Genomic DNA, 8,116 nt, shown 5'->3' with positions numbered 1-8,116 from the left:
CTCCCCCACTCCTTTTTTTAAAAATGTGGATAGGAAAACAATTTAAGGTGATCTGACACAGAATTTAGATTTGCCAGGAAGTCAAGGTTTATAGTAGGAAGGAGTAAGTAAACTAGAGAGTGTAAGTGATATTTCTAGCATTGGTGCTAGAAAACTAGGTTTCAAAAATTTATTTAATAATCTAAAAAGAATATGAAAGGAAGTGCTTGTATATCATATTGGACGCAGACTTTTTAAAAATGGCATAACTTTTTTTGGAAGATTAGTAGCAAGTTAGTGAATGAGAGGTTCTGGAGGAGATTTAAGACTGAAGTCATATTCTGGAATATGTCCTGGGAAGAAACTTGCAAATAGGAAAAACTGTTAATTATTCCTACATCTAACTGCACCCTAAATTTTAAAATTTTTTCAAATAATGAAAAAAGTTGGAAGAATAGTAAAACGAACACCTATGTATCCTTCACCTAAATTTAGCAATTAAAATTTTGCTAAATTGTTCTCCATGTTTTTTGTTTTTAAGGATTTTATGTATTTATTTGACAGAGACACAAGAGAGAGAGGGAACAGAAGCAGGGGGAGTGGGAGAGGGAGAAGCAGGCTCCCTACAGAGCAGGGAGCCCGACGTGGGGCTCAATCTCAGGACCCTGGGATCATGACCTAAGCCAAAAGCAGCCGCCTAAAGACTGAGCCACCCAGGCGCCCCCTCCATATTTTTTTAAGTAGTGTATTTTTTTTTAAAGACTTAATTTATTTGTCAGAGAGTACAGGCAGGCAGAGGCAGAGGGAGAAGCAGGCTCCCCACTGAGCAAGGAGCCCGATGTGGGACTTGATCCCAGGACGATGGGATCATGACCCAAGCCAAGGGCAGCCGCTCAAATGACTGAGCCACTCAGGTGTCCCTTAAGTGGTGTATTTTTTTTTTTTCTCAACATTTAAAAAATTATTTATAAACACATAATGTATTATTAGCCCCAGGGGTACAGGTCTGTGAATCTCCAGGTTTACACACTTCACAACACTCACTATAGCCCATACCCTCCCCAATGTCCATAATCCCAACACCCTCTCCCTCCCCACTCCCCCTGGCAACCCTTAGTTTGTTTTGTGAGATTTAGAGTCTCTTATGGTTTGTCTCCCTCACTTCCTACCCCCAAAACCCCCCACGTTGCATTTCCACTTTGTCATATCGGGGAGATCATATTATAGTTGTCTTTCTCCAACTGACTTTTTTTGCTAAGCATAATGCCCTCTAGTTCCATCCACGTCTTTGCAAATGGCAAGATTTCATTTCTTTTGATGGCTGCATAGTATTCCATTGTATACATATACCACATCTTCTTATCCATTCTTCTCTTGATGGACATCTAGGTTCTTTCCATAGTTTGGCTATTGTGGACATTGCTGCTATAAACATTCGGGTGCACGTGCCCCTTCAGATCACTACGTTTGTATCTTTAGGGTAAATACCCAGTAGTGCAATTGCTGGGTCATAGGGTAGCTCTATTTTCAACTTTTTGAGGAACCTCCATGCTGTTTTCCAGAGTAGTTGCACCAGCTTGCATTCCCACCAAGACTGTAGGAGGGTTCCCCTTTCTCCACATCCTCGCCAGCATCTGTCATTTCCTGACTTGTTAATTTTAGCCATTCTGACTGGTGTGAGGTATCTCATTGTGGTTTTGATTTGTATTTCCCTGATGCCGAGTGATGTGGAGCACTTTTTCATGTGTCCGTTGGCCATCTGGATGTCTGCTTTGCAGAAATGTCCGTTCATGTCCTCTTCCCATTTCTTGATTGGGTTATTTGTTCTTTGGGTGTTGAGTTTGCTAAACTCTTTATACATTTTGGATACTAGCCCTTTATCTGATATGTTGTTTGCAAATAACTTCTCCCATTCTGTCAGTTGTCTTTTGGTTTTGTTAAGTTTTCCTTTGCTGTGCAAAAGCTTTTGATCTTGATGAAGTCCCAATAGTTCATTTTTGCCCTTGCTTCCCTTGTCTTTTGTGATGTTCCTAGGAAGAAGTTGCTGCGGCTGAGGTCGAAGAGGTTGCTGCCCGTGTTCTCCTCAAGGATTTTGATGGATTCCTTTCTCACATTGAGGTCCTTCATCCATTTTGAGTCTATTTTTGTGTGTGGTGTAAGGAAATGGTCCAATTTCATTTTTCTGCATGTGGCTGTCCAATTTTCCCAACACCATTTGTTGAAGAGGCTGTCTTTTTTCCATTGGACATTCTTTCCTGCTTTGTGGAAGATTAGTTGACCATAGAATTGAGGGTCTATTTCTGGGCTCCCTATTCTGTTCCATTGATCATGTGTCTGTTTTTGTGCCAGTACAATATGATGATGACAGCTTTGTAATAGAGCTTCAAATCCTGAACTGTGATGCCACCAACTTTAGCTTTCTTTTTCAATATTCCTTTGGCTATTCGAGGTCTTTTCTGGTTCCATATAAATTTTAGGATTATTTGTTACATTTCTTTGAAAAACATGGATGGGATTTTGATAGGGAATGCATTAAATGTGTAGACTGCTTTTAGGTAGCATAGACATTTTCACAATATTTGTTCTTCCAATCCATGAGCATGGAACATTTTTCCATTTCTTTGTGTCTTTCTCAATTTCTTTCATGAGTACTTTATAGTTTTCTCAGTATAGATTCTTTGCCTCTTTGGTTAGGTTTATTCCAGGGTATCTTATGGTTTGGGGTGCAGTTGTAAATGGGATTGACTCCTTAATTTCTCTTCTGTCTTGTTGTTGGTGTAAAGAAATGCAACTGATTTCTGCGCATTGATTTTATATCCTGACACTTTACAAAAATATGGAACACTTCACGAATTTGTGTGTCATCCTTGCGCAGGGGCCATGCTAATCTCTGTATCGTTCCAATTTTAGGATATGTGCTGCTGAAGTGAGGACTTAAGTGGTGTATTTTTATGAAAGTTTTCTATCATTATTACTGCAGAGAAATTTGAGACTATAAAACAGAAAGAGGCTGATGAGCAAGAAAAAGCTAACTGCCTGAATGAGTTTCTTGTGAGGTGGGAAGAGGTGGGAGTCAGGACACAGATGGATTTTCTCAGACAGGAAGAGAAACCTTTCCCTGAATCCTTAGGAAGCCAGTGTGGTGGCATGTAGGCATGAAAAGTTGCCCATAGTATGTGAGTGAGTAGCAAAACAGAAAAACAGTTTTACTGCTATTTCAGAAACAAGTAGATGTAAGTGAGAAAAATCAAACTTATGCAAAAAATTAAAGTTTAAAACATGGAAGCTTAATAACTGGTGTCCATAGCGTGTAGCATGTAGAGTGGGTAACAGGCAACTGCATATCCACGTGGTTTTAATCTCCAGAGTAGAACGTAATTGACTGATTTGGGAAGAAAATCACTTAGCATTCACAGGATCACCAAGGAAGAACCGATAGTTCATGTGCCAAATATCCCAAGGGCATTTGCTACTCAGAAGTGGGGGCTGGAGGTCAGTAGCGTGGGTGTCACTTGGGAGTTTTTAGAAGTACGGACTCCCAGGATTCACCCCAGACCTACTGCATAAGCATCTGCATTTTATTAAGATCCTCCGGGGATTCATGTGTGCATTAAAGTTTGAGAAGTGATCTGCTGGGGCACCACTCCATTCCCAGTGCGGTGTGGTGACATCTGTGCTTAGTAGGAGGGATGGAAGTGCCTGTGGAGTTGGGGACGTAAGTGGGCCTAATGGCGACAAGAGGTGGTCAGAATGGCCCCCGGTGGCACTTTACTGAAACCTACGTGAAAATCAAAAGGGATGGAATGAAAGGAGACATGTTTTTGTATAAAATCAATTGCTTTTTCCAGTAAGGCTGTGCTATGGACTGAATGCTTGTGTCCCTCAAAACTCGTGTGTTGAGACGAATCCCTAATGTGATAGTATTAGGAGATGGAGTCTTTGGGAAGTGATTAGGTCCTCAGGATGGAGACCTTGTGAGTGGGATTGTATAAGGGGTAAGTGCCCTTATAAAAAGAGAGATGAGAGCTGACCCTTTCTATTCTCTGCCTTGCCAGGAGAAGATGGCTACCTGCAAACCAGGAAGCAGTGGGGCCACCCTCGCCAGACATTGGATCTTGCTGGCACCTTGATCTTGGACTTCTCCACCTCCAAAACTGTGAGGAATAAATGTCGTTTTAGTCACCCAGTCTGTGGCATCTGTTATATTCTGCTCTGACAACCTTAGCTGAGGCTGGTTAGGTCAATGCAGTTAATAAAACTCATAGATGTAGACCTCCACTGCCTCTCCTCCTACAGACTAGTTGACACTGGCTGCAGGAAAACTGGACTGAACAGAGACAGGCATGTTCTCTAGAGGCCAGCGTGAGCTAGCCTGGGGCCAGAGCCACACAGGCTATTAAAAAATCCTCTCCCAGCCTTTACCATGTCCCAAGAGAGGAGAAGAACAGGGAGTCAACCTAGTGTAGGCTTACCAGTACCAGTTGGCTCTAGAGTTTGTCATATCCGGTTATAAATCCAAGTCCTAGATTCAGGACCCAGATATTACACTTACGGACTGTGAGATCTTGGGCAAGTTATTTGACCTCTGTGTGCTTCGGTTTCCCAATTTGTAGAATGGGGATAATAGTATCTACGTCAGTAAGTGGTGTTCCTTGTGAAGATGAACTGAGATAATGCCCCCGAGGTAAAATGCCTAAGTAAGCATAGCGCTTGGCAAATGCTGTTGATATATTTTATTATTGTTATTATCATGAGGAGAGCTCTGTTGTCCTTGCTGGAATTGGAGGGGATGGAGATTGGTAGGTAGCTTGAGAAGAAGTAGTTTGGAAATAACTCTTGAGGGAATAAGAGAAGGAACTCATCAGGGACATTTAAGATGTCCCAAGGGAGGGGCAACTTGGTGGCTCCGTCGGTTAAGTATCTGTCTGTGGCCCAGGTCATGATGCCAGGGTCCGGGGACTGGCCCATGTTAGGCTCCTGGCTCGGGTGGGGGGAGTCTGCTTCTCCCTCTTCCTTTGTCTTTCTCCGCAGCTCATTCTCTCTTTCTCAAATAAAATATTTTTGTCCCACAGGATTGCAGGATATTCTCATATTGTTCAGCAGCCCAGGTAGATGGAGAATATGTTCAGTTGGATCGATCTGCATGTATAACCGAAGAAGTGAGACGATTAGGGGATTGACGTGAGTTCAGTTGAAGTCTTGAAACTATGGATTCATTTTAGAAAGAACTGGTGTCACTCAGCGATTCCAAGCACACTCTTCCAATTTTATTTCTCTGGAGATAGTACATGATTCTGCTTCAGATACTTTAATGAGAGATGCAGTCCAACACATTTTTTTTTCTTATGGGCATTTTTACATTTTCATTGCCTTGAGTAATCTTGAACAAATGACCTATTTGACTTTTGAGTTGATGAAATCATACCTTTAAGGGAATTTGAGAAATGTATTGTCAAGTGTGTAAACAGTTCTGCAACTTAAGTCGCAAGGACTTCATTAGTTCATTTGTTTATTTGACATGTATTTATTTACTAAGTGCTGACTCTCACTAGTCCGGCTGCTGTACATACAGGTGAAAAGGTCCTTCCCTGAAAGACAGAGGAGACCAGACTGAAGTAACAGTGATAGAGAAGATCATTCGAAAACAAAGCTGCAGGTGGAGTTCGCGGTGAGTTCAGAGGACGGTGCATCCTTCCCACCAGAGAAGGAGGAGAGAGAGTGTGGTTAGGAGGGAGCTCGCAGCAGAAGGCACACTCAAACTTAATTTTTGAGGGAAAAGTTTGAATTGCCCACAGGTGCTGCAAGGGAAGGATAAAGAACCTTGACAAAGTAGCAGAAGCTTAGATTATGTTTAAGAGAGTGTGGGCAGGTGGGCAGCCCTAGTGCTAATGAAGAGTGGAAGATCAGATATAGCCCCAAGAAGTTAGGTCCAAGTATGTGGTATATCTGTTCACGTCTGAATCTCCACCACCAAGAAAAGTTCCTTCCTTATTAGGTACCCAGTACATCTTCACTGAACGAGGGAATGAATGAGATATATATTGGCTTCCGTTTACGGAAATCTTCCAAGGCCACTTTTAAAACTTTATAGGCAATGAATAACCACTAACGATTCACCACTCATTTATTCAAAGATACGTATTGAAGGTTTTAAAGGGAAATGGCATGCACTGAATTGTGTTACAGGGAGGTTAGTATCCCTAGGTTCATTTCCTTGATCCAAAGCAGAGATTATTATATAAAGAGTTTATCCAGCAAGTGTTCTCAGAGCAGAATTAGTTCCACGAAGACACTCAGACTGATTCGGTCACGGCGCCCACCCAACACCCTTCTTTCCCCTCCTTTACTGGGACCCTGTGGCCCCTTTGCTGGATTTTCCTCAACAGGAGCTCGCCACCGTGGGATAAAGGCCAGTTGTGGAAGGAACTGGCAACAAGCCGGTTTTGTGTCCTTCAGATTACTTGCCTGTTTGCTTCTTTCCCTGAAAGTCTAATATTTGGGGGGGGGGGGGGTGGTTTCCAGAGGGTATTAGAAAAAGGATTTTTTAAAATATCACCAAGGAATCTGGAATAATCTGTCATTTTCAGGGGGGAAATGGTTTAAATAATGAACCTTTCAGAGATCATGGCTAATTTGACTTGCAGACTGAGGGGCTCCCTGGACGTTTGCCGGATGAAAAATTGGGATGGATGAGCTGTCAGTGCGGCTTGTGGAGCGCGGCCCCGCGGCACTCTGGCCGGGCCCCCCAAGAGATCACATGGGCGTGTTGTGACAAGGTAAGGAAACAGAAGCAGTTCATGCTCTGCAAATTTTAATGACATTTCTCTGTTTCCCCTGGAAATTCTATATGGATCCTACTTTTAGTATTTCTCTTAGAGGAAAAGAAATCCTCTTTTTGCTCTAATAAGAAAAAGAAGTTTGTAATTAGATGCTAATGTTGTCAATCATCTCTGTCCAAGAAAGGCTGTTAAAGGGGGTCAAGTTGTCTAGCCGCTTGGATGCAGTTCCTGAGTTCAGTCCCTGGAGGGTTACCATAGCATACCTGGGGTCAATCTCTCCCTTTAAGGTTTCAAGTGATTTGGGCTTCTAGAGGGAAAAAAAAGTGGCCTGAAGAGGGATGGATGCTAGCTGAGTATTATTTGACTTTATCTTGGGTAAACAATGAAGGGGGATGAAAAAAAAAAAAAAACCCTCTTTGAATGCAATGCTGTTCTCTTGTGTGCAGAAATTTTTGTCTTGCTAGTTTTATCAAGAGTCACTTAATTAACAGGAGCCTAGCAGAGAAAAGAGAATCACTCCTTTTTTTTTTTTTTTACAAGATCCTAGAACAGTGAGGTATGGGCAAAGAAAAATGTCATGATTTGAACAATGGTGCTCAAAAGGAAATATTATGAAATCTACATCCCTCCACTGGGCAATTGAACAGCATGCCTTACGTTTGATTAGTGCTTTATAATTTCCAAAACACTTACTTATTTGCTTGTTTGTTCCTTAAAACAAATGTATGAGGTAGACATTTATTATGCCCATTGTACACTGGAGATAATCGAGGCTCCAAGAGGTTAAGGGGCAGTGCCATCATCTGAACCATGGCTGGTGTGCCCCCAAGCCAATGGACACGCCTTCCACTGACGCATCTATTCAGTGTTATTTTTAAGTATTTTAACTATCAAAATCAGCTTTGATCCTGTTGTTGTGGACTAATGAGGAATATGTCTTTTTATTTATTTGACAGAGAGAGAGAGAGAGAGATCACAAGTAGGCAGAGAGGCAGGCAGAGAGAGAGAGGGGAAGCAGGCTCCCCGCTGAGCAGAGAGCCCGAATCGGGGCTCTATCCCAGGACCCCAGGATCATGATCTGAGCTGAAGGCAGAGGCTTAACCCACTGAGCCACCCAGGCGCCTCTGTCTTTTGGTTTTGTTTTGTTTTGAGGGGTGTTATGTTCTTACAAATTCCTGTAGGACTGATAACACCAAAGAAGTTACCAAGAGGCCAGGAGAATGGAAAACCTTATTATAGGGTATAGAAATAAATGCTTATTTGATGTTTGAGAGTGAACTAAAAGGAAAGAAGAAAATAGAAAACTTTTGCCGAAAGGCTCTTCGAAGGGAAAGATGAAGCACCACACGGAAATGAGA

The 8,116-nt window shown here is 42.2% G+C and overlaps 1 non-coding gene across 1 annotated transcript; it reads right to left on the bottom strand.

Moving 5' to 3' along the window:
* Window positions 1-2,809: 2,809 nt before the first annotated feature.
* On the bottom strand, window positions 2,810-2,913 carry LOC132014702 (U6 spliceosomal RNA). The gene has a single exon (XR_009403357.1). It is a non-coding gene; the product is annotated as a U6 spliceosomal RNA (small nuclear RNA).
* Window positions 2,914-8,116: the final 5,203 nt, after the last annotated feature.

The sequence above is a fragment of the Mustela nigripes genome, chromosome 3, assembly GCF_022355385.1.
Source record: "Mustela nigripes isolate SB6536 chromosome 3, MUSNIG.SB6536, whole genome shotgun sequence".
In the NCBI taxonomy this organism is placed as follows: Eukaryota; Metazoa; Chordata; class Mammalia; order Carnivora; family Mustelidae; genus Mustela; species Mustela nigripes.
This window is presented reverse-complemented; position numbering and strand designations above follow the sequence as displayed.